The following is a 26,500-nucleotide window of genomic DNA, read 5'->3' on the forward strand; positions in this document are numbered from 1 at the left end:
GCATACTCGCACACAAGCAAGTACAGACGCAGTAACGTTCTAACACGATGGACAGATATCGTTGCGCGGGGGATGGCGGCGGCGGGTTATGGTATGGTTAGATCTCCAAGCCCTGGCCTGCCTCACATCGCCTCGGGCTTAGGCCAAGAGGTTGTTGGCAGGGTAGGCCTAACCCATCCATGGGTGGGTCACATATTTCAATGGCGGCCTGGGGGCTCACCGGGGGTTACAGAGCCTGGTTATATCTGCCCACTAAATGCAGCCAGAAGGGAATGTTGGACGAGAGAGAGAGAGAGAGAGAGAGAGAGAGAGAGAGAGAGAGAGAGAGAGAGAGAGAGAGAGAGAGAGAGAGAGAGAGAGAGAGAGAGAGAGAGAGAGAGAGAGAGAGAGAAATATTACATATAATTCCACCTATTTTCTTTCATAACAGCACCAACGGTGAGTCGGTGGCTTTATGGCGGGAGAAAGCGAGGAACGAGGCAAGCGTGAGGTAGAAAGCTGGTGGGGGCGGGTCGGGGCAGCGAGGCACACCGCATCAAGCCGTCCCTCACAGGCTGGGAGCACGGGCCTCACTCCACCCCCACCACACACACACACACACACACACACACACACACACACACACACACACACACACACACACACTTCAGCATCACATTCCTAGAACAGTGATAACGTAACTAATGATGTAAAAAATAACATTTGCTTCCATCTACAAATGAACACTATGTTTAGGCCTTAATGATCTGTGGTATCTTTCATCAGCTGTGCTCGTCTCCTTATGGCAAGTCCGAGACGCTTGAAAGACAGGCACTTAGGAGCAGGATAATAATTCAGCAACCACGGCACAGAATGACCACACTTTCTGATACACCTCACAGATAAAGCCTCATCTTTGAGTGGTGCTTAGTGAATGGATTTACACAATAATGACTCCTTATCTCCAGTCCACCCCCGGCGCTTATCACATCATCCATCGCCTTGAGCTGGTCTGCCTCCATCCCAGCTAACAAAGCGGAATCATAAATCAAAGCTCAGAGGATGCCATCACTCGCTACAAGCCCATGAAGTAAGCACCTTATGAGCATGAGTCCAGACTGGAACACCACTGAGATGCGTGACCATCCTCGGAACCTCCACACAAGACTGCGAATCCATCACGGCACTGGACATGACAGCATAAGAGCACCCTAGACAGCCAATGTCGAAATATATCACTACAATGCATGGGTAACCTTAGTATCTCCACACCAGAACATTACTCTGCATCAACACACCTGGGACTGGCTCGCCCACAACAAAGGTCTACTCGATGTCAGCTGCCTCTTCCCGAACAAAGCTCTAACCAACAGAAAACCACCCTCGCGTCCTTGCCTCTAGATTACCACGCGAGGCAATGGTTGGTGGACACAACAATAAGTATCCATATCATTACATTACACCACCGATACCACAGAACACCGCAACCTTTACTATGGATTCTACTGAAGTAATACACTATTGCTGACTTCTGTTTTTTTTAAGTTGCAATAAAGAGGGGATTATGACGAGCATGAAGCTTTGCCATCCTGTACACAACGCGTTGCTTGAAAACGTTCACAAGTAACAACAAACGCACAGGCGAGACTTAGTAACCGCCGACAAGGACACACACACACACACACACACACACACACACACACACACACACACACACACACACACACACACATACACTTGAGTTACGAGTACATCCCCAAAAGTCACTGCCATCTTCACTGTCACGTGTTCTGTATTGGTGATGATACGCCAGGTAGGGGGTGTGGCCTCCCTCCTCACGTGTGTCCACTTGACCGAGAAATGGACCGGTGTAAGAATAAAAAACTCAAGAGACTGCAAGACAAAGTCGCCTTACACAAGACTGTTCGTGTGTGTGTAGCACAGTCTGTTATCCTTAACTATCCAACATTTGTCTGTAGGCTTTGTGATTTCCTCATATTTACATGCAATATGATTCGCGAGATGGACAGATATACAGATAAATAGATGCGATAGAGGGACAGATAAGCAGGCAGATAAATATCTATGGACTATTTCCTGCCTATCTCTTTCTTAAATCAAAATTGCATCCAAGCCAAACCCATTACTGATAATCTTCTTGTTCATACGGGTATTACATCTTGCAAGAATTAGACTTATTTACGTCTGATTTGTTAAGCCACTTTAGCCATTTAAGGGCCTCCTTCCTATTTCCTTTTGCACCCTTGGCTTTGACAGAGAATGCAATTTAAGGCGTTTTAGTCCCCTTCAATATGAGTAAATTTCTCACCCAGTTGATAATTTGTCATCTCTACTAACCAGGTAGTGTGTGTGTGTGTGTGTGTGTGTGTGTGTGTGTGTGTGTGTGTGTGTGTGTGTGTGTGTGTGTGTGTGTGTGTGTGTGTACGAGCGCGCGCGCGCGCGAGTGCGTGCGTCAGTTACAGCAGATGGAGTGGAGAAAGACCAGGTAGGAAATGGAGGGGTGAGACTCAAGAGAAGTCTGCACCTCAGGCAAGGCAGAGACTGGCAGTGCGGTGACTCATGCAGTGGTGTCAGTCAGGAGATATATATATATATATATATATATATATATATATATATATATATATATATATATATATATATATATATATATATATATATATATATATATATATATATATATATATATATATATATATATATATATATATATATATATCCCCAAATATAATAAGTAACACGGAGATACAAATTTTTATACCTTCACTGGAAAAAAGTGTGTGAGAGAGAGAGAGAGAGAGAGAGAGAGAGAGAGAGAGAGAGAGAGAGAGAGAGACAGAGAGAGAGAGAGAGAGAGAGAGAGAGAGAACTCTAGTGCAGCTTCTCCCAGTGCGGGTGTCTGGCTGGTGACGCACCATGGCAACGGGGAGCCAGCAAGCAGACAACCCGGGACACACCACTAAAGGGAATGGAGGAATGCAGGGAAAGATAAGGGAGTGCACAGCATCAGTAACCTGGACAAGTCTTGCTTCCATGATATGTAGCCTTACACTATGATATGTACCTTACACTTGACTTCTGTTTCCGAAATACCCTACAAAAGACACCATTCCCAGCAATAACACCTGCTGACATCACAACACCACCAGTTACCACCAACAATACACACACATTCCGGCACCAAAACAATGACCACCAATTTCAACTGACAGCACCAACTACAACCTCCCTCTCCGCCCTGGCCACCACACCTCCCACTCTGACAGCAGCAGCGGACCTCGTGTGTTTACTGAGCGCCTCGTCCGTCCTTCTCCACACTGAGGACTGCATGCGGTGTGAACAAAAAGCAGCCAATGTCGTGTCCAGGAGCTGCTGCCTCTTGCCGCGGCCCGGGATGGTGGCTCGGCTGTTAGCATTCCTCACGCGCTTTTTTCGGTGTGACCCACAAACACACATCTTCCATGCCCGTCCGTCCGCCCGCCCGCCAGCCTCCAGACCCTCCGCCCCCTTCCCCCCACACTACCTCGCTCACCCAAGGTACGCTCTCTCTCTCTCTCTCTCTCTCTCTCTCTCTCTCTCTCTCTCTCTCTCTCTCTCTCTCTCTCTCTCTCTCTCATACCTAAAGAAATGCTTCATAGCTCAGGTAATGTCTATCCATGTGGTGTGAGGAAGCAGCTCCACTTTTATACTGATAGGGGATAATGCAGGATATGTTCAGCTAAACAAGTTCCTTCTCTCCCCCTTCCTGCCCTCCCTCACCACCTTCCTTACTCCTCTTCTTCCTCTTGCTACCCTCCCCTGCCCAAACACAAGCCTCATAAGGACAAGTCGGTCAACAAACCCTATTGTGCGTCAGTTACTTACTCATTTATCCGCAGCCATCGTAACTCAAGACCATCCGTATAAAGCGTTGACTTAGTAAATCAATTGATGGAATTCCAAAGTTTATGGTGTTTTACAATAACATTCTGACGGGACGATTTTTTTGTTATCTATAAACATGCAGTGTGCAATGCTATTTTGACAAAGATATATTCCTACATGTACTTTTAAAGGCAAACACCAGTAAAGAATTCTAAAGAAGGAGAAGTCTTAAAGTTGAATTATCAAGTAAATCTTTTCTCCTCCACTCACAATCTGCAGGGAACAATTACAATTTTCGTACACTTTTTTTTTTTTTTTTTTGAAGGAGCGAGTTGTTTGTTTACCACTGCACCACCACCACCACTACCACCACCAATACGGGTGGCACATCTTGGATCAAATACTGTGTGACTGTTACAGAAAGACTCCTCATCGGTTCGCCTCCCCACCACACCCTCCGCCAAAAAGAAATCCGGTCCTTGCCTAGTCACTGTAGAGAATTGCGGGGGAAACCTGTCATCACGCATACCGCAGTCTATTTACATCGCACTCTTCCTCCTCCTCCTCCTCCTCCTCCCCGCCGAGCAGTGGCGTCATAGCTCCAAGTCCACGTGGGTAAGCGAAGGATGCTCGTGCCTCTGTCCTTGTTAGCAGCTCCCAAGTCAAGGCAGCGCAGCGGGACAGCACTTACAACAACACACCTGCTGCTGCCACGTGGCTACCTGGCCCTTCCTGCATCGTCTGTCTACATTACAGGAGCTTCTCTCTCAGACCTTTCTCCACAGAGTTAAGTAGTTGTGTTACTCGCAGTATGTCTGTTATTCTTTGATGATGATGATGATGATGATGATGATGATGATGATGATGATGATGATGATGATGGTGGTGGCGGTGGTGGTGGTGGTGGTATTACTATAGCTGATGTTGCTGTTGTTATTGATGTTATCACTACTATTGGTGGTGGTGGTGGTGGTGGTGGTACTACTACTACTACTACTACTACTACTACTACTACTACTACTACTACTACTACTACTACTACCACCACCACCACCACCACCACCATCACCACCACCACCACAACCAATAACAATCAGTGACAGCACAATCAATCCTCCAAGTCGGTCAGAGTACAAAGCACGCCGTGATCTCAGTGAGCCTCGCACCGCAGCGCCACAATAGTCACCTTTCTGAATAAGGCCGCTGATGAGTCCACGGTTGGCGCCTCACTTTCCCAGAAGGTCAATCAGAGCCGAACCATCATTCTTCCACCAACAGACAGCCTAAGGACGCGACCCCTCCACTGCTACTCTCCCACACTTCACCTCGCCTTCCTCTCTCCCTCCCCTGCACTCTTCCTTCCACTCCCAACCCCTCAGCTTCCGGTGGCATGGACGGCGCTTCCACGTAAAGTTATTGTTCCTCCAAATTACAACATTAACCGCCCCTGCCCAGACTTCCCTCCGCCGCGCCAGTGTCCAGATGCTACTCGACTTCCGTGCGAATGAAGCCCGTATTTGAAAACGCTCTGGGTCTTTAAGAGGACTAATTTCGAAGCCTATATACGTACAGTGAGGGTTCTTATGAGTATTTTTTTCCGTCGTATTATACTTGAATCATGAAAACACGCTTGAAAACTCCATTAGCTTCCAGTACAGCTTGTTAAAAGTAGTCGAGAAAAAGGAGCAGGTGCTGGTTCCCATGCGGCAACGTCCTCCGCCACCCCACCCACGACACATGAGCGCGCAAGCATGAAAATGCAAAATAATGCAGACATAAAAACAACTCCCCTAACTTCCCCTGTGTTACTTTCACTTCCATAACGTCCTGCCTTTGATGTTTTTCTGTGCATTTCCTTACGTCCCAAACACTTTCCTTCTAACTCTTCCCTTGACCTCTTTCACCCCTTGCTCATTTTCGCCGCGTGGAAGCTGCACACACACACACACACACACACACACACACACACACACACACACACACACACACACACACACATACCCCACAGACACTCCCTTTAGAGCTGGAACGTGAGGTAGAGGCGTCATCATCCCGACAAACACAACTGATGACTGTCAATACTATCGATCCGACACGCTCGAGGATGTTATGACAACGTGTTCACCGCAGCGTGAGCATCCACGTCCCAAGAAAGGACTCGGCCTATCCCGGAAGCCGAGCAAGTCATCTTGACAGAGGGGGCGATTCAGTTCTGTCTGGTTCCTTCCGCTTACAACGGTTTCAGTCTGCAGTGCGTGGAGGGAAGCCTTGGGAGGGGGCGTTCAGGTGTATAAAAATATCGCAGCAAATCACAGTTACCTATGGCCAGGTGAGAGGGCAAGGGTGGTGGCAGAAAGGACAATGGACAAGTAAGGGAAGTGAAGACGGGGAACATCATAGAGCTCACACTACACTCACTGAATATTCCATGTCCTCTTGTGTGTGTGTGTGTGTGTGTGTGTGTGTGTGTGTGTGTGTGTGTGTGTGTGTGTGTGTGTGTGTGTGTGTGTGTGTGTGTGTGTGTGTGTGTGTGTGTGTGTGTACATTCCTCTTTAACTGGGCGACAGGAGAAGCAAGCGAAAGCGATTGAGAGGATCAGCCGCACATTTTTTTCTTCTGTTACTTCATCAAGTAGGCAAGCACCTGTTTAAATAGATGATGGATTGCATGACACAAAGCAGCACCTCCCGTTGATAACTTGAAAACCTCGAGGCAGTCTGCGGCAGCGACCGGCAAGGCAGAGGCCGGGAGATGGAAATGGTTACTGTTCCCCGAATTTTTTCTCTCTCCACAACCGGTGAAATGCGTTAGGGTTAAAAACACGGTATGGGAAAAAGAAAGAGAGAAAAAAAACTCCGCAAATTACCGTTCCATAAAGCAAAAATGTGGAGAAATCGCCAATCGTGTTAGGTTTTGGGTACGACCACGTGTTCGAACCCCGCAGGCAGGTTTACTGGCTCAGTGTTACACGCCACACACTACAGTGGCAACATGAACAACGGGTAACAAACCAGCCATAAAATAATGCATAGCAGAGGAAACATGGTAACAGCAAGTATGAACATTCTTATTGAAATATGAAAACGCCATTAAGAGCAAACACAACGGAAAAGTTAAATAGAATAAATCCGTTCTAAATACCGAAACAGGAACGAAAATAATAACACCACTAAAACTTAACATAATTACAACAACAATCACTATTTCAATAACATCATTTGTATAGGAAACTAAGTAAGAAAACGTTATAGAAATACAAAATCCAATTAGAACATTCATTTCTAAATCTCTTGTTATGTTCTTAGACGGAGCTTCAAAACAAGATTAGACAAATTTACGGAAGAGGATGACAGGTGGAAACAGGTACTAGGTCGTGTAGGCCTGATGGTTTCCTGAAGATTCCTTTATTATCATACGTCCTTATTTAAAAAAAAAATAAATAAATAAAATAAATAAATAAACATAACACACCACTAGCATTAACCACATCCCGTCTCCCGCCCTTAACCCCTGACCTCAGCACTAAGACCAGGAGGGGAGAGCGTTGGGGTATGCACCTTTCAGACCCACCCACACCTTGAGCACCAGCACCACCACGCCCCCACCCGCCACCCCCTCCATCCCTACTCCCCCAAGACCATATCCTCCAACCACACCACTGCATCCCTCTACGGCGTGCTTCCCAAATACACAGCCCCTACCAACCTCCAGGTCCTCCACGCACCAACACGTCTCCTCCTCCTCCTCCTCCTCCTCACTGCCGCCACACCCTTGCTGCAGTGTTACTATGGGAGAGAGAGAGAGAGAGAGAGAGAGAGAGAGAGAGAGAGAGAGAGAGAGAGAGAGAGAGAGAGAGAGAGAGAGAGAGAGAGAGAGAGAGAGAGAGAGAGAGAGAGAGAGAGAGAGAGAGAGAGAGAGAGAGAGAGAGAGAGAAATGCCCTCATTCATAAGCACAGGAATGCAAAATGACAAAATGAAGATCTTTGGTTTCCTCAATATTTCTTTAACATAATTTTCTTCGCTCTGAGTCTTAGAGCGCTGAGCAGACAAAGAAATCACCCACCCACCTCCCACCCACACCCACACACACACACACACACACACACACACACACAAAAAAAAAAAAAAAAAAAAAAAAAAAAAAAAAAAAAAAGCTTATTAAGTAAAGCTCCAGGTATAATAATAATAATAATAACCTCAACTTTCAGCAACTCATAACATTGCGGATAACAAAGAACGTACGAATTACCTGAGGAAGAAACCTGTGCTCATTAAAATAACTCCTGAAGAACATGGTATTTTATCATGAGAAGACGGTGTGGGAAAGCGCATTTAATTTCGTACCGTCTCCTTGGTATGTGCGAGTAATACCAATTTGCTCTTTTTTTTATATAAGGCAATAATTCAGCCGTCTCTGGTAGGTACTCGTGTTATGTATCTCTGTTTATGTGTAAGGAATGATAACAATAACGTCTACTTCCTTAATATCAGTAGTTTTTCCTTTTCATCTCCTTCATACGGTCGTCCTGGTATGCATAATATCTCTGTTTATGTGCAGAAATGAAAAATGACAACAATAACTTCCTTATTTCATCAACATTAATAGCTTTTCCTTTTTCCCCTACTCTATTCAGCCGCCCCTGGCATGCATCACAGCCCTGTTTGTGTGTAGGAATGATGACACCGCAACTTTTCCCGCCACTCTCACACCCACATCCCACGATTCAAGCAGCAGCGTGGACACCTTCCTTCCTTCTTTCCTTCGTAAAGGCCGTTGCAGATCTCAGCAACGCGTAACTTCCGCCACGAGATGAGTGTCTCAGAGCAGAGGGAGTGACCTTCAAGCTTTGAGTGGCGGGTGGTGGAGCCTGACGAGGATGTGGGTCACACTCCTATAAGCTGCTGCTCGTCCCCCGCCAACAGCCAACCAGCCAGCCAGCCACCATACCTCGCCGTGCCTCGCCCCTCACACTCACACCCTCCCAACACATGCCACCTCCATGCCACCGCCAACGCTGCAATTGTTCTGTCACATTACCACTTACACTGCCATTACGCCCTAATGCTACAGTCATCACTCATTCACACACACACACACACACACACACACACACACACACACAGTAGTGGTGGTGCTAGTACAAAGTCGTAGTAGTAGTAGTAGTAGTAGTAACTCCACCACGCCACAAAAAAAAAAAAAAATAAAAATAAATAAATAAACAAATTCCAAAGAAATACAAGAAGAAACGTTTCGTCTACACACACACACACGCGGACACACAAATATACACACCACCACCACCGCCAACAACAACAACAACAACAACAACAACAACAACAACAACAACAACAACATGGAACGTTAAGCCTCACCCGGACATCACAACAAACGTCCGAGGCTCCGTGCCCTGACGCAAGCCCTCTTGCATGTCAACACCGGCGCGTCGTGAGGTGCATGAAGACTCATCACCGCGGGTCACTGGCTGCACGTCACTTCAACACCAGCAATTACTACGCGCTGTTGATTATTGACTCTTCAACTTTTTTTTTTTTTCTCTGCCTGACGGTTATCGGAAAGAAGTAGGTAAGTTCAGAGAATATGAAATCTTAACAATCTTCAAACAGTGGAGGTATACATGAGGCTAAGATCACATGACTTACACAAATTATTTTCTATCCCTAATAAGTATCAAGATAAGGAGTTCATAAGAGTCTGAGCTTTTGTTTATTACCTCCCAAGAACACGCTACAGAAGCTCCCCCTGAACATGTTATGAACAGGTCTGGAGAAGGTAAGTGGTGTAATATCGCCTCCCTGTCAGCACCAGTGACTGTTTACTGTATCGAAGCGTGTCTGGTAAGTGGTCTTCTTCAGGCATCTGATAGACACCTTGCCAGCAGTGATGGATGCCACGCATTATGCAGAATTAAGCTATTTAACTTTTTTGCTATCGATATTAACACTAAAATTCGAGTTTCGAGATTTTAATCGTCTATAAGAAATAAATTCAGTGTTCTTGACCTATCCCGCCTTATGACCACGACCAAATACTGGATATATATCACAAAAAGCCTCCTGAGGGCCAACATATCAGCTGTTATTTTTTTTATTTATTTATTTTTTTCTTGTGACAAACTGCTTTGACAACCTTTCTACGCCTGACATGAATCCGTTCACTGAATCACAGGGGCTGTCCATTATAACCAAAGTAAGAATCATAATACGCGAGGTGGAGGAGGAGGTGGCAAAGATTCACGGCAGGGGAGACAGAACCACCTTTACCATAAGTGTTGATGTGAACCTGGGAATTATCCAAGACAGTGGTGGCTGGCGAGGGAGGGCAGTATAGGCGATTGTGTAGTTCCGGGGTGGAGTTAGGGGTCGCTGGGCTGGCAGAGCGAGTCTTGGGGAGTGGGAGGGGGCTGGGCATGGGGCCACTGACACACTTCTGGGGTCGCGAAAGTTAGGTTGGTGGCCGCTAGCGGAAGGTTCGTAGCGACACCAGTGCTGCCAGCATTACCCACTTTGGACCTGGCAGCCTCTATCCCACTGCCCGGCTGCCCACTACCCACTGCCTACCACAGGGGAACGGCACGCCAGTACTACTATTGTCTCTACTAAGGAGGCCTCATTCTCTCTCTCTCCCCCTCTCTCTTACTTCAATCTCCTCCCACCCACTCACCCACCTACCCACTCTCTCTCTCTCTCTCTCTCTCTCTCTCTCTCTCTCTCTCTCTCTCTCTCTCTCTCTCAAACACACACACACACACACACACACACACACACACACACACACACACACACACACACACACACACACACACGTACTTTACATGATACCGGTATTCATCCATGAAAAAATGCTCACAAAGTTCGGACATCACGACCTCTGACAAGAACCCACAACGTCACTTGCAGAAAGGGGACAAAGGAGTCACCTTCCTGTTCAATAGTGGGTTCAGGTCAGCCTTTTGCTTGGGCCTCACTCAGGGCACAGGCCAGCGCCTCGGGCCCCGCGTCCCACTGGCCCACACAGGACGGTGCTCGCTGCCCTGCCTTCCTACAACACTGTGGCCTTGAACTCATATTGTAATGTGAAGAAAAAAAGTCAAGACATAAAAGTAAGAATGAAGAACTCCTGTCACTAATTAGCAAGATTATATAATGATAAACTCCGACTTTCATGGTAGTAATGAAAATGATCGTACAGACTGAGGCAGTTGAGTGCAGCATTATTAAATACCACAAGAATACAATGAATGTTTTAACGACGTGGCGTCCCTGAGCCAGCTTGTCACCACGTGGAACGCTACTTACGGTAGCATCGACATCTACTGGCCCTATTATGTATTCTTAAACTAAATTTAAATAACAGTAGTATGTAGTTCAGTAGACACCCTTGTTGTATACTGACAGATCTGACATTTATTCTTCCCACGAATTCCAACCACAACCTCCGCGACTTGAGGAATGTTCCACTCAGTTGTACAAAATAGAGACTGGTAATTCCCGAAGGCCAATGCAACACACGTAACTACACCAGTATGCCGTGTGCTCATCACCACCACCATCACCACCATTAAGAGTAAACAACGAAAACTCCAATACGCAGAGTAAAGCCTCGGGGCGGCGCACTGCCCATTTCAGCTCATTGTTGTGCCTTGTTGTACACAGGGTCCCTACACACAGCCCAGGGGGAGCAAGACGCCAACAAAACCAACTCATACACGTTACAGACTACACGCGCAAATAACTGTCAAGATACGCAGCAAATTAAAAAGATTTACAACATGAAGGGCGTGGATATTTCGGCATGTAGGGATTCGATTCTCCCACACAGCATCCCCTACCAGGGACTCGAAATTCCATGTCTCTCTACTGTGTTAAACTGTGACGCTTCTCTTCCATGGAATGTGTGTATTTGGAGGCATGGAAAGATCTTGTGACGTGTGTTCGTTTGTATTACATGCCACACATATGAGCCGCGAGCTATACACAGGGCAGTGACATCAGCCCATCTGATTCTTAGGCTCATTTTATAAAGCAACCATTTTTATGAAGAACCTTGTCGAATATAAACTAGTGGCACTGTTTTTTCTTCGTAGACTGGGAGTGCATGGGAAAAATCTACTTGATAATCTGACAAACACTTCAATATCACAAGCTCTTGACGTATGCAAGGGAAAGAAGGAAGGGAAGGAGAGAAAGAGTGAATAGAAATGAATGGAACAAATACAGAACGAATAGAAGAAACTAAAGAGAAGACAAGACAAGACTGGAAACAGGAAACTTTGGTGAAAATCTACAAAGGTTGAAGACACTGAACTCTTGTGGCTAAAAGTAAAAAGATCATGACCATCCTGCATGTACGTACACACACACACACACACACACACACACACACACACACACACACACACACACACACACACACACACACACACACACACAAACACACTGCCCGGACACCAGCGTGAGTGCGTGAGTACGTATGTGGGGCAACAAGTGCTGCCACGCCGAGCTTTCCCTGCCAGTCTCCTCCCCTCCCCTCCCTCTCCCTCAGAACCGGTCCTCACTACCGCGTTTACCTGCCTTAGCTTTCCTCTTTTACACGCACGTCAAAAAATGCCCGAATAGCAGCATCACGCGGCATGCCAACACGTCCCGGAACAAAGCTATGTGATAGAGACACTATAAGTTGATCTTGGTCTGTTTCTTTCCCACCACTTCTCCAGTCGTCTCTTCCCTTGTGAAAGTTACGAGCCGCTACGGTAGCACGAAACAACAGATTGTAAACATTGCAAGCTGTGATGTGCAGTGTGTGTGTGTGTGTGTGTGTGTGTGTGTGTGTGTGTGTGTGTGTGTGTGTGTGTGTGTGTGTGTGTGTGTGTGTGTGTGTGTGTACAGACAGTGCGGGGCCGCTCCTCCATGCTGCGGGGGTGTGATGAGGAATGATGAAGTATGAAAATGTGAAATTATGGTTGGCGGCGATGAGCAGTAAGAGGCATGTCTGTCGGCCTTTATTACTAGCATTTCCAGACGTTTCTTTCCCCGCCACTGCCACAGTAACGCCACTTCTTCCGGAACGAGGGACGTATACCGATACGTTAAGCATTTTCTTCGGGTACATGAACCACGTGGCATCGCCTTAACCAATTCAAACACACATCAGGATTACTCCAGCATCTCAACATGGCATTCCTAAAACTCATCGTCAACAACTTCACATAAATACTCATGGGTGTTCTTTGGGCCAGTGTTCAGTGCGGTGGTGGTGCAGCGCCGCGTGGCCTGGGCAGGTGGCAGACGGCTCTCTGCCCATGAACTTGAACTTGGCACTCCCGCCGCACTTTCCTCTCTCCTTCCTGGCACGGCAACACGTGGCACGCAAACGTTTTACACTCAATCCTGAATTGGCGCACAACTTGCTACTTTTTTTTTCTCATTCACACTTGTTAAAAAAAAAAAAAACAAGATGTTCACAACTTTCCAAGCTAAGTGTTCTTTGCACACACGAGGGTGTTCACTGTGTTCACACATGTCACTGTACAATTTCCCGGCCAGTCGTCATTCACGTCGTACAAGGGAACACTCACGCCACAAGACAGCCGCTTTGTTACCGGCGCGACTGTAACGAGCACACAGCGTCTGGTGAGCGCGGAGCAGTGCCGGTGGGAACTGTGTGGCAGGTGTGCGTGCTCCGGCGGGGCTGCGGGGAGACTGAGGTGAGCGAGGGCGTCTCAGCGTCCCGCGACCTGCCGCAGCGCTGGCTCAGGTGAGAGTCGATGCGACCCTCCACCAACCATCCCCCCAACCTTCCCAGTGCCTCTCCCAAGCGGCCACCAACCCTACAAGTGGCGTCCATCTCAGGCCCCTTCCTGCACACTCATCACCTCTAGCTTCTGACTCATCTTTTCAAGGTTGATGCCTTTTATTCCAGCTGATAAGGACTTACATGTCAAGAATACGAGTAACAGCCAAGGAAGACAACTCTTAAGAACACGCTCATGAAATACCTTGCCAAAGGACAAATAGATTAATAAAACGTATCAAATAAGTTTGTCAATTTCATTCGAATATAATAATTTTCATTCACCAAGACAACACCACAGAGGTTAGCCAGCCACGCCTCGCCCGCGGCTGTACTCCAGGATCAGGTCCTGTTGGTCGTGAGGCACATCCCGTGTAGTGCCCCTCTCCACCATGAGTACGCCTGCTTGCTGTAGCCTACATCACCCACTGCTGGGGCCTCATCGCCGGCCTTTTCGTGCCAACAGCCAGTGCGGAAAGCACACCGAGCATTCGCCAGACCCCCGCCCCCCAACACACGCCAACACACTGAGCATTAAACATGTCTGTGGTGATGGTGATCCTCTGGTGACCTGAGCAGCGTGATCACAAGGCAGGTGAAGATACCCAATATTTAAACCACAATCTGGTAACATAGTACAGAACATACTGGCTCCTTATCCTACTTAGTGTCTTCCGAAGTCCCGCATATCAGGAATCTTGTTTTACTTCACAGAGCAACACGAAGGGATGAAAGTTACACAGCACAGCTGGTGAGCGCAGCATTTCAAGCACGTCGGTGTTCTCTCACGCTGAGGTGATGCCTCTCGTGTCTCGGGTCAAACATATGGCTCTGAGCAGCAGCTATGTACGAGTGATTTAAGGTCGTGCTGATGACTGTCTCAGCCAGCAACTTTTGTAAGGAGCTGTATATCCTCTGGCTACCTTTTCTTGAGCATTCAAAGATACATATATATATATATATATATATATATATATATATATATATATATATATATATATATATATATATATATATATATATATATATATATATATATATATATATATATATATATATATATATATATATATATATATATATATATATATATATATATATATATATATATATATATATATATATATATATATATATATATATATATATATATATATCTCTTGTGATTATTAATTACGGAAATACAAGTATATACAATTAAGGTGCAATATACAATACAACAGAAGAAAGAATGGCGGGAATTCGGTGCTCCAACGGAATGTGACAAAGTTAATATGGAAATCGAAGACATAAAGACAGATGAAAATCAAGAAAACCAGACAAACCTAAGCCTGACAACACAGGTAGCCATGAATTAGCTTTGGGAGGCGATGTAATGCTAGATAAGATCTTTGGTGAGCGGCTTCCTGGTGACGCAGCCCGGGAGCCACGACCGCTGTCAGGGGGAGGAAGGAAGGGGAGGGAGGGGTGACATTCGCCTCCACGATCACTATTGACTTTCCTCCGTTTTCCTTACAGAAAGTGACGCTTTCTCTCGTTTTTCGTTGTATGTTCTTTTTCTTTTTTCTTTCTTCAGAATAACAGTTCGCATATTTGAATCCCGTTCTTGTGACTGGGATCAAAAGAGTGCTTTAAACGGACTACTGTTTATGTGTAGTCCTGACAAATACGGATCATCTTTTTTCTTCGGCCTTGATAAAGTCGACCCAAATTTGCATTATTTTTATCGCGTCTGTCTTCCGGCCAGTCGCAGGTCATTAGTCCCGCAACTTCCTCCCCGGACGAGGCTCATCGCTCACTCAGACACTCAGCCTATTCCTAAAACATTCTAAAGACTTTTTGTACACTGGGCTGAGGCTTTCACACGTCCCTCCTCGCCTCACCGCCGCAGCAAAGGATCAAGTGTTCGGCGACGTAACTTTCCCTTCACGTATCAAGTCATGTAAAAAATACGTAATGCTTTGGTTAAGACGAAATGCGACGTTCATGAGAAAAAGTGCCAGACCTGGCAAAGAAAACAAAACAACGCCATCGTAATTCAAATAAGGAATTCTGATGAAAGGTAATAAAGAGCGGGAGGTCCCTGGTGATGCTGATGCTGGATATGGAGAAAGGTTTAGACCAATGGAACCCTGCCATCCTGCCCGCCCCTCCACCAACCTCACATTCTTGATGGCGCCACCTGCCACGCTGCGTCCTGCACGGCCCCGCGATCTGCCTACACACCACACCGGCCTCTTCGTCCTGCGGCACCATGCCATGACTGACTGGCATTCCCCCATATGATGGAGGACTAGGTTATACAGTGAACACATTATAACTAACGTAGTGAATTTACGAAATGTGTATGTGCACATACCTACGTATCTTAGGCAAAAATAATAGTGGCAATATAAGAGAATGAAGTAACGCTGCCGACTGACAGAGGCAAGAGTGACAGGTACTCGCAAGGTGCTTTGATGGGACTTGACAGCGAGTAAACAGGAAAATCAAAGACAGCGGCCAATGCACCGCCAACAAGTTTTGGAAAACTTGTCTTGTAAGCCTTTTTTCAGCAATCATTTTTTCCACCCACGCGCTTTCCTGCTATGATCAAGGGGGTTTCCACGGGATTAAACAGTTAGGGTCAAGGCGCCCCTCTACGTGACGAGGCTCGGACTGACATCCATGAGATCAAGAGTCACAGCCTCTGCGATAGAACTCCATGAGAGGGTTGATTTCGAAGCCTCGAAAATCTGGACGGGACCTCAGTGCCGGCATTCTGAGTCACTGTGTTTTCGGATTTGTGCGCATGGCGATGGTGGGATCCACGCCACCTTCCGATATAAGATCGGCACACAAACACGAACACCAAAATTGGTCAGTGCCTAACAATAACATCACATGTATTCAGGTCCAGCAATCACTCAACATCTCTATACGTGGTCGAGTGTGGGTGTCAATTGGCGGGTATTACACAGTACGACAACAGGCTGTCTGGTGGTAATACAAAGTAATTGCTGAGGAGAGCATCCCGCAACGACAACGTCGTCTTGGTGTTTCTTGTTTTTGGATTTTGGAAGCAATTATCTAAGAAAAGTTACACAAATATTTTCCAAAAACCGAGCCACACACCTTTATGTGTGGATATGCGTACGCGCTCGCTCACACACACACACACACACACACACACACACACACACACACACACACACACACACACACACACATACAGGGGCGTGGGAACCACGTCACCCCGTCCACCACACAATATGGCCATCAGTCCCACGCGTCGCCGCCGTCACGCCCCGCGCCGGGAGTCACGGGGACACCTGCTTAAAATTCAAGGTCCGCAAATTGAAAAGTCACTCATGGAGGGCAGTCTTGAGAGAGTGTGTCGAGGTCTCGCCTCTCAACTCTCCTCCTTCCTCGAGCTACAATTACGGTCATCAAAACCTCATGCATGGCTCATTTTGAACCGAAAAGCAGGACTCATCTCAATGCTGGAAAGACACTGGAAGTCTCTTATAAAAATGGTGAAGTTAGAATCGGTAGACTTTCCCCTCCATTAGAGAAAGAGTAAATGGGACCCACATCCCACAGGAGGCGTTATTCCAGCTTGACCGCGACAAGAGCGTGCCCGTCAGGCGTCGTCCATTACCTTGCATTGTAGGACACATCCACGGAGCGGCAGCTGGCAAGGGACTTTCTCCAAGCCAGAGTTCACTCCGCTCACTCCACACAGAAAAACATCTGACGTGAAGTGACTGATCTATGGTAACTATCTTGCTCCTGGTGAGACACTGCACCTGAGGCGAACCCAAGCACTGAACTCTGAATGAGGACACGAGGAGTCTGCTGTGTTCAGTGAGGCAATCCCGCGAGTATGGGCAGCACAAATACTTGAAGCACGGCTGAAAATTATACGCCGACACTCATGTCACAGGAGAGAGAGAGAGAGAGAGAGAGAGAGAGAGAGAGAGAGAGAGAGAGAGAGAGAGAGAGAGAGAGAGAGAGAGAGAGAGAGAGAGAGAGAGAGAGAGAGAGAGAGAGAGAGAGAGAGAGAGAGAGAGAGAGAGAGAGAGAGAGAGAGAGAGAGAGAGAGAGAGAGAGAGAGAGAGAGAGAGAGAGAGAATCCAAGTTTTTACCATAGTAGTGAATAGTTGAAATTTGTTAGTGCGGCAAAAAAGGTGACATGGCAGGACAGGATGCCTCTACTCTTTCCTCCTTTTTACTTAACCATCAATCAATCAATATATTTTCTCCACACACGCACAGAAGTAGCGAAAAATCTCAGCAAAAGAATCCTTTCGTTTTGAGCGAATGCGCCACAGGTGAGTCTGGGTTTTGCTGGCTGCACGGCCACGCGTAAAGGTAAGGGGGCGATCACGGGTGGATGAGGGAAAGTAATGCTTCATGGAAGGTGAAAAGTGTTAGCTCTCCTGCCAGGCAGCCACGTCCGCCTCCCGGGGCGTGCGAAAGCCTCGGAAGGCGTGTGGCGGGAGGCCGAGGAGGCTCCGCCCAGAATGGTGAAATCTGAGATAAGCAAACACATTCTTCACTTCTTCTCCACTGCAGAAATTCCAGGACAATGTGTGTGTGTGTGTGTGTGTGTGTGTGTGTGTGTGTGTGTGTGTGTGTGTGTGTGTGTGTGTGTGTGTGTGTGTGTGTGTGTGTGTGAGCGCACTGCATACTCAAGGGGAAGGGGTGAGATAAGCCAGGCTATACGGGAAGTTAGCCACACACAAGCCAGGTCTAGGACGTGCAGGTCACACTCTACATACTCAATATTCAGCAGGTTACGGAGAGACTCAAGGTTATCTATAAGGTGCGACACTCCAACAGGTGGGCTCTCGGGAATACTAAAATATCCCTTGCTGATTAAAATACCACGGCCCATGTCATCAAACCAATGGAGAAATTTGTCGTGCAGTAACTCAAGCTTTTACTCATATTCATCTGGGTGAACCTTCTTTACAGACTGAGAGATAGAGAAAACGTCTGCTTGATAATACTACCAGTCATCAAAGGGGGAAAAAAATTAGTCTTAAGAGTAATTTCCTCGGACAAATGAAAGAACGAGCTGAGATTATCAACTACAAGTGTTAAAGAAAGTCCTTATGCTCTCCGTGAGGGAATCAAATGAAGTCAGTGACCGCCACTACTCTCAAAGGGAACGAGAAAGTGTAATGGTTATCTAAATGAAAACCAAAAACCAGTTGTGAGATAAGCGGTCCATTTATGCAATCCATCACTGAAGTCAACAAGGTGAGTCAATACAATAAGTTGGATGGCGACTCGTTTGGCTGAATCTCCTCACTAACTGTAATACTGAGAGCGGTAGTCAGCAAGGTGGAGACAAGGGAGAGTGCATAGTGAAGGGCGGTGGATGTAGGATGGAAGATGCAGCAAAGGAACATATTCTGAAACACTTCTACTCCAAGACTCCAGTTGGAGCTACAAAGGTTTATATCGCGGTTTTACAGTTCTGGTGACAGATTAATATGATTTCTACACTAATGAAACGAGAAGTAATCTTGAGAACCAGGTTTATCATTTCGTTTGTCATTTCTGTGGCCTCTGAAAATAATCCTTGTGAGAAAGCAAAGAGTTTCTAAATACAGGCCAAAGTAGAGTCCAAGGATGGAGGTCGAGGAGTGTAGAGTGAACGGTGGAAGGTGGAGGGTGGAGGGTGGAAGGTGGAAGGCGGGGAAGGAGACACCGCGCAGTTGTCTCCTTCCTACTTCAGTTTTTTCCTCATAATGCGGACGAGAGCATGTGCCTTCAAGAGGACAGGTTAAAGCTCATTATTTCTGATGGCCAGTTCTTCCAGACTCGCTGCAACCTGCACTACAATACTTCATTAATTCAGCTGAGGCATCCACGGACAGTTACCATTGAAAGTTGAGCAGGGGATTTTATGTTCGGCATTAATCAAGCGACGGAGACAAAGCTCAGTTAATACAAAGACAATAAGAGATGTTAAGTATCAAGGTATATTAAAAAGGAAACATAAATCAAAAATACGTCACAAATAACAATGATAACTGCATACATGATAAGTAACTGTTCCATTAAACTTCTCAATGCATAACATTCTATTGAGCAACGTGAAGTATGAAAAAAGTTACCACACGGGAGCTCCTTCCCATTAACCATCAAGCCTGCACATCACGTCCTCTCTGCTGACTGAATGACAAGCGCCCCCCACCTCCGTCCCCGGTCTCCCCCCACGCCACAACACCGCTAACAATGTCATCTCACTCGCTCCCTCCACCACCGCCACCACTTACAGTTTCCTCAAATCGGAGAAAGTCTGTCATTAAGCGTTACTTCCCGGCAGATCAACTACAGGAATTTCCTTGTGTCTTGGTCAAGTGTGCACATCATCATCATTTATTAAGGTTATAGTCTACTTGACTGTTGCCAAACTGTGGAAAGAAGTTAATCATAATGTACTGCAAATTTTAAACTTAAAATGTAATGTATAAAAGGAGGACTGTCCACTATCAGCACGCCGCCACACTGTTTTCCATTATTCAACACTAATACAGTAGTCATTAAAATCCTGATGCTCCCCAAGGTCACTTTCACAAAGCTACATATTGTATATTTGCGTTGGTCGCTCCTCGTAGCAGCGGATGCCACATACTGACGCAGATGTCGGCATGTTGATGGGCTCCAGCGTGGGGAGAAGCAGCCAGTCCCTCAGTCATCGGTAGCACTCCAGACCAAGAGGCAGTTAATAGCGTTACCTTGTATGGCGCAGGGTGACCTCAGGCAGCCCGGGAGCACTAATTACAAGTGCAAGGGCAGGTTTCAAAGAATTCAACACTTGCCGCATCTGATACTCTGCAGCTAACTGTCCTCGCCGCGGCAGGAGCGAAAGTACTATTTGTTGTTGACCAGTGCGGGAATCTGCCACCCAAAAGATATCAACCTTTTTGCTCGGCGTGACCCCAAGACCCACCCCTGCTGGGATTGGGCTTGGCTCAGCGTTGTGGAAGAAAGATCGTGTATGGAAAGCGTAAAAAGACACAAGGAACGCGGAACTAACAGGAACCCTTTCTTGTCTCCATCCCCACTTCGCCTTTTATAAACAAAATGGATGACCTGCGCGTGACACGGACAGGTGTAAAAAGACTGATTTCCGTGATGCATCATAAAAAAAACATAAGCATACTAAAGTTATTCAATTATGTGGGAACATTTGGAATTTTGTTTGTCAGAGTAATGTGAGGAGGTGAGCACCGAGAGTAGAGAGGGACGAGAGGAGGCCGGCGAGTGAGTGACGGAGGTGAGGGGTGACGGAGAGCGACGGGAAGGAGGTATTATACTGACAGGGAAGATTAAGTTATGTATGGACAAAATATTTTCTGGCAGCCTCCTACTGTAGTACTCTTAGGTCTGAGGGAGGCACACGCAAACTGGGCAGTGACAACCTAAGCTGGAGAGTTGCGGCGATGACACATGCCTGATAAGATTCCTCCCATTCAGGCACACGAGTTACTGCAACATTCATACCAGCAATACGACGCAGCTAATAAATCACATGAAGGTCAGCCACGCCAATTTCACAAGGGGTAGGGTAGGATGGGTTAGGACAGGACAAAATGAACTGGGTCGGGTTAGGCAACATCAAATTTGACTAGATTAGGATGAATAACCTGATATCGTGTAAATTAATGTAATATACTGTACTCTGATCTATTATTACCCAATCTAGTCCAATTCCAAACTAACCTAACCTCACCTAACCCCAGTTCAACAGCTTCCCCTACCCACCCACCACTGAGGACAGCACGGGTCACTTACCGCTTTAATCACATCATCCGGCTTTCCTTTTTAACACATTTTACAACATCCACATACCACGAATACCTCAACAGTCCCCTTGCCAAACCCTGCACTGCGCCTCCACCTCCACACACACACACACACACACACACACACACACACACACACACACACACACACACACACACACACACACACATACACACACACACACCTGCTTGGCCGCCACGGAGGAACCACCTTGCATTAGTATAACACAGACGGCCACACCTGCGCGATCTTAAAGGCTTAGGCAAGGGTAGCTCCTCAGGCCTATGATAGGACACAACACAAGCTGACTCGGCTAGGAGAGAGAGAGAGAGAGAGAGAGAGAGAGAGAGAGAGAGAGAGAGAGAGAGAGGAGAGAGAGAGAGAGAGAGAGAGAGAGAGAGAGAGAGAGAGAGAGAGAGAGAGAGAGAGAGAGAGAGAGAGAGAGAGAGAGAGAGAGAGAGAGAGAAAGGTGACTGTTACTGGATCGTGCTCCCCTTACTACTACGAGTGATAAGGAATACTTGTTCAGAGAGATTCTTCGCCTTTAACTTTTGTCATCTCGCCGAAACAAATCCGTGTAATGATAAAAAGAAAAAAGTAATTTAAATGGCTTTCTTACGACTTTTCACTCACTCACACACACACACACACACACACACACACACACACACACACACACACACACACACACACACACACACACACACACGAAACAATCACCACAAGTCAAGAATCGATCACTCAGCGCGGAGCCACAGACAGCCAAACGCCGACCTTCTCTTCTGAGTCTAGGAATTCTTTACAATGTCCGGGGCTTTAGGCTCTCCTATGACTGATGCTCCAGCTCTGACACCCTCCTTCAGTCTCCTCTGCTCTCTCTGCCACCTGCCCGTCTTCCCTGAACACCGACAACACCTCCATGCACGCCAACAGTTCAGCCACCCTTCACCCTGCCTACCGTGCTCTCCTCGTCTTCCACTCAGCGGCACGTGAAATGCATCAGCCTCAGTTGAGATTCTGTTCAGCGGCCTTTGTCCCTCCCAAGGCAGCGCGCATTGTAGAAGAATCTGCTGCTTCAAATTCCTTCACGTCGTGCTCAGCGGGATACACTAGAACCAGGAGCTGCTGGGTCGCGCGGGCCTCCACATCGCTATCATATTTACATCGAATGGTTGTACTCATGGACTACTGGATTTACATAACACTCAGTCTGTCATAGGAAATATATATACTACAGTGTACAAGATGGATGAGTTTCAGGATTATTCTAAGGTTCCTTTCAGTCTCCTGGATGAAAACTTCCACTGATTACAGATCACTATCGACTTGAAATGTAACGCCAACACTTTACTTGTTATCAATCAACAGAACACACCTCCAACCTCTGTCCTCTATCTTACACAGTCCCATCCCCCTCCATCCTCCCGCAGTACTCAGCCCTACATAGTCCTTCATGTTGCCATTAGGGGCGAGGCGCAGAAGGGAGGCGTTCGATAAAGGGAGAGGCCAGGAAGCTGCTACGCAATGAAAAGGGGGTCAGGAGGGCCGAGGGAGAGCGGCAGGAACTTCACTCTCATCGCCCCACCAACCCAATCCTGCCCCTGGCACTCCGCTACTCTCCCTGACCCTCTCCGCCACTCTTCCTCGACACTCTCTTGTAGGCAAGGATACTTTTGTGAGACTTCTATCAGTACCTATGCCTGGCGGCTAACGGTGAGGGTATTCATAAATTTACATTGCTGGGCGGCAATCATCACTTACAAGCCGAATCTTACATTGCCTCAAAAAATAAAAATAGCAGAAACTCATCGAATGTTTAAGGCCTATGAGAGATTTATAGGATCCCACGACCAGCGTTAACGTGAAAACAAAAAAGAAAAGGCATCCTGACGCCACAAGCAGAGCCCCTAAAGCCAAGATTGTCGTTCTCTTGTCGAAATTAAATTCAACTACACAGTTCTTTGGAAATGTGACGGCAGATTGACAGTGTTTGTGACTTTAACTTTAATAGCTGGTGAGCGTAACACAGTCAGTCCTGCCCACGATGTGGTGTAGGTTGTTGTGGGGTTTGGGGTGAGCACCTCACCGATCTAGTTCATACCAGGAGCGTGGGCAGCGCGGTGAGAGCTGCGTCACCTACCTACTTCTGTAGCCCCTTCCCCCCACCGGGTGGGCACAACACATGCCATCGGAGAAAGTCCTCCCCGTGGAGATGAGGGATCCTCCATCACGCCAAGCATTCCTTCATTTAGAGACATTCATGTATCCCGTTCCGGCTCGCAGTGTTTGGGATGCGGGGACCATACTGGAGGGGCGGCACACGGCTCACCACTAGTGTCGCGCCAGGCACCGCCGCTGAACCGACAAACATTGCGGCACAACAATCTTCACCACAACACTGATTCGTTTTATTGATTAATCTTCCTATCTCTTCACTCTTATCTATCCATTAACCTGCTTATCTAATTATTCATTTGCCTGAACCTCCATGAATACGAGGCCACGTGGCGTCAAGGAAGTATCCTGTGCTGACGTGAGATGCTGACACACCTTTGTTCACACTCGTGTCACGGCACTTGTCACTTTCCTGAAAACACGAAGCCACAGAGCGAAAACCTCCAATAATTCAACTGAAATACTGAAAATCAGTCAATGGCATGCGAAACGTGGTTGCCAAGCACGAAACCTGAACCAGAATCAATCAAAATCTCGAAAAAAATGTAACAAGAGAAAGTATAATTGAGTAACAGACTTCCTCAGGGTACGGTGTGTGTGTGTGTGTGTGTGTGTGTGTGTGTGTGTGTGTGTGTGTGTGTGTGTGTGTGTGTGTGTGTGTGTGTGTGTGTGTGTGTGTGTGTGTGTGTGTGTGTGCAGCAGGAATACGAGAACTATTCGATGGACTAGTGCATGTGAAATTAAAAGTCACGTCAGGGAAGGGGAGGGAATGACAAAACGTTCTGTTCATGCGGTGCCTCTAGAATTAACTTGTACTTTTCATCACCGTCACTTGGGAATGGGGCGTGGGGTGTTGGGAAGGCCAGGAATGTGGGGAGCACGCGGGGACGCACAACAAAGTCCTATCCGTGTGTCCATCAAGGGCTGTGGGCACATGACAGTCGCTTCCTGCTGTCAGTACACGTTATCGGCCTGGTCTAAACTCACTATTCTACCGCAGACACGCAATACCTGTCATGCCATTTACCGCAGAATTCCGATATCGGTTATGGACGAAAACACATGAAACACTCTGTCAATCCCCCCCGGTTTATCTTGTTACTAAAAAAGGGAGCTTGCGGGGCGCTGAAGCCGATATGCCACGCTCTTGACATGCTGGCGGGGAGATACACTAGATTTCAGTAGGGTTCACTTAAAACTAATACTAGGTACGTCTAACTCTACTGGGGAGTCTATATTCTCCTACACCAAAGTACGTTTTCACTAGGAACTGGCATGGCAATAGGACAACCTGAGGAAGACAAGAAAAGACAGGAAAAATGAAGAACCAGTATGATGGTAATGCTGATGAAGAGCAGGAGAAGGAGGAGGATAACAATATAAACAATGAAGCTTAGTAAATGAAACCAAATGAAACTTCCCACGAGACTCACCACCTTGAAGTACTGGACGAGGGACAAGCACCCTCACTCCCAGCGAATGCCTCAGCCGTGGTGCTCATCTCTGTCACCACTGAGCTTACTGTTAACCTTGCATGATTCACCTCTTGGCAACGTGCTATCTATTAGATCCACTCTTGACTCTAATGGTGTTCTCGTGTTCAATTTTCTAATTGAAAAAAATTCTAATTGAAAAAAAAAGTTGTAATGGTGATGGTAATGGTTAAGTAGAAGGTTATGTTGAATTGTAATAAAGTAGTAATCAAAATTATTTATGAATTTTGTTCCTGATCCTGCTATAAGGTGTTTGTGTTTTCATTCTGAACCTGTCCTCAGTATGTTGCAACTGAATTATCTCCACTTTACGAGGACTGTACCTGACCACCACAACACTCGCCGCCCTCACCACAGCACTCATTAACTGCTCTCCACTACTCGTAAGTCAAGTAAGTAAAAGTGGTCGGCGGCTCCACTCCTGGGTATGACTCCTGGATAGACGCACTAGCCTCTCCCCACCTCCCCCCCATCCGTCCCTTCCGCACATTCCTCCCCAACATTCCTCGCAAGAAAGTGACCCCCAACGGCTGTTTAGTGACTCGTCACACTGTATAGGATTTCCCTCCTTTCTTTCCTCCCTTTTTTCGTCTTTGCTCGTCTTTACTAAGGGTCTTGCAAAAGTCTCGTTCCTTCCCATTTTTCACGTCCTTTCTTCCCCGTCCTTCATTCGCTTCTTAATGACGTAAAAAATCAAACGGTGGCTATATTTCGTTTACTCCTACAAAGAATACAAAAGTGGTATAAATGTCAACTTAATTATTGCCATCATCATTGCTTTACTACAAGCAATCCTAACTTATCTAATTATCACCAAACCATTATGGGAAGGGTTTGTTCACTTTCGTGTGTGTGTGTGTGTGTGTGTGTGTGTGTGTGTGTGTGTGTGTGTGTGTGTGTGTGTGTGTGTGTGTGTGTGTGTGTGTGTGTGTGTGTGTGTGTGTGTGTGCGTGCATGTGCGTGCGCGCTTGCTTGGAGAAACCAGGAATTATTTACAACACACCCTGAGGATTAAACAAAGCGAGGTATATAAAACATGTTTTGCAAATCCAACTCCCATCCCCGGCACCTCCTGGGCTGCTGCAGCGTGTGCTTGGCGACTCAAAGCTTCACACTCGCGACCTTTACGTTTCGGCACAAAAGATGAGCGCAATGTGGCAATGTCTTGATGAAGGAAAAAAGAGAAGAAATAATGGGAAAAAAACGGACGACGTGTCAGGATTGCAGCCTCTAAGTAGTCCTGCATACTGGCCTGCCCTCTCCCCTCCAGGCCTTCAAGGTCACACTCATCCTTCGTAATCATAACATTTCGGGGAAACATGACCCAATGACGCACTAAATGACTTACTCG

General features: G+C 46.8%; 1 protein-coding gene across 2 annotated transcripts in view; it reads right to left on the reverse strand.

Moving 5' to 3' along the window:
- LOC135107509 (cell surface glycoprotein 1-like) overlaps positions 1-26,500 on the reverse strand; it is a 197,507-nt gene that overhangs the window by 118,661 nt on the left and 52,346 nt on the right. The window contains exon 1 of one of the 2 annotated variants that reach the window (XM_064017462.1): positions 13,485-13,583. The exons of the other annotated variant lie outside the window; for it this stretch is intronic. The gene's annotated coding sequence lies outside the window, so the exon portion shown is untranslated. Of the gene's footprint in view, positions 1-13,484; positions 13,584-26,500 lie in introns of those variants that run through there. 2 annotated transcript variants of the gene reach the window in all.

This window comes from Scylla paramamosain, chromosome 15, assembly GCF_035594125.1.
Source record: "Scylla paramamosain isolate STU-SP2022 chromosome 15, ASM3559412v1, whole genome shotgun sequence".
NCBI lineage: Eukaryota > Metazoa > Arthropoda > Malacostraca > Decapoda > Portunidae > Scylla > Scylla paramamosain.